We start from the raw sequence: 1,309 nt of genomic DNA, 5'->3' as shown, positions 1-1,309 counted from the left end.
AGCACCACCTCAGGACGCAGTGGTTTTCAGAGGGGCGAACGCTGCTGAGGCTGCTTCCAAAGCCTTCCCTTGGATTTCCACCTCCTTTAATTTATCAAAAATACATTAACAGAGAAGACTGCTCCCCCCCAACATATCCCCCCAACATGACCGTGCAATTCTTTGAAATAAATGGCAAAAAAAGAGACAAATTACATCGTTTCAATCCAAGTAATGCACACCACCGCCACACTTTGCATTCTGCCGTATTTTTGCTGTAAGGAAGGGGCAGCTCCCATTCTTTCCCATGAACACAACCACTCAGGCCTGGCTGACCCAGCACCCCTCCTCCCCAGTAACAAAACCTCACCACAGTTAAGCACTAATTACATGCAGCTATCCAGGTGAGATTACAGCACGGTCACTTAAAAAAGCTCATTTTAAGGATATGGTGTAGATGTAAATGTGGGGACTGATGGAAGCATTAAATCTTCAATGAGTATCCAATATCCCAGCTGAGCTTCTGACCGCTGTGTAACTGTTCACAGAGGTCACAGAAGGGAAGGAGCCCCCCCGCTCCCCAAGCCTTGGCTCCCCAGCTTACAAACAGCATTTCTTGAGGGATGTCACAGCAGCAGCTCCCGCTGCAAGGCTGGAAAGGAGATGAGACAAGCAGTGTGCCATTCTGGGAGCTGGAAGCGCTCGGTGTTCCTTTGCATACACAGAGAACGACTCACCCACTGCAGCTGAGAAGCTCCTAGGGATGAAGCCCACTGTTTTTGCTTAGAAAATGGGTTGGGAAGCAAGAGGATGACTTCATTCACTGCAGCAGCACAGACAGACAGGCACTGCCTCCCACCGTGGAGGGAAGGAGGGTGACAATGGCCACAGGTGAGCCAAGAGCTCATGTGGACCTCATTGTGGGCACGGAGCAACTCCTGGGGAATGAGAACCCCACGGCGCCCCCCAAATCACCCCACAACCTCAGCACAGCACCATACAGACTCACAACACTCAGCAGAGCACAGAGCTCCATTGCCAACATTCCTCACATCTCAGGATCTTAATGGTGCCGGGGAGGTTCAGCTCACTGCCCTCTGCTTACCCCCTGCTGCCAAAGAACACAAAGGTGTTTCTGAGCTGCGCTTGTGGGTTATTTCTCACCCAATAAAGGTGTCCCTATGACTCACAACAGCGAGGAGCCGTGACGGGGCACAGTGCAAAGCAAGGCTGTGGTTTAATGCACAAGCTCTAAAGGTAACCACACAACCCCCAGAAGAGAGAAAGGCTTAAAAAGAAAACAAAAGAGATGAAGACTGATGACAACAAG

The sequence above is a fragment of the Gallus gallus genome, chromosome 27 (assembly GCF_016699485.2).
Source record: "Gallus gallus isolate bGalGal1 chromosome 27, bGalGal1.mat.broiler.GRCg7b, whole genome shotgun sequence".
Classification (NCBI taxonomy): Eukaryota; Metazoa; Chordata; class Aves; order Galliformes; family Phasianidae; genus Gallus; species Gallus gallus.
Note: the sequence above shows the minus strand (reverse complement) of the source record.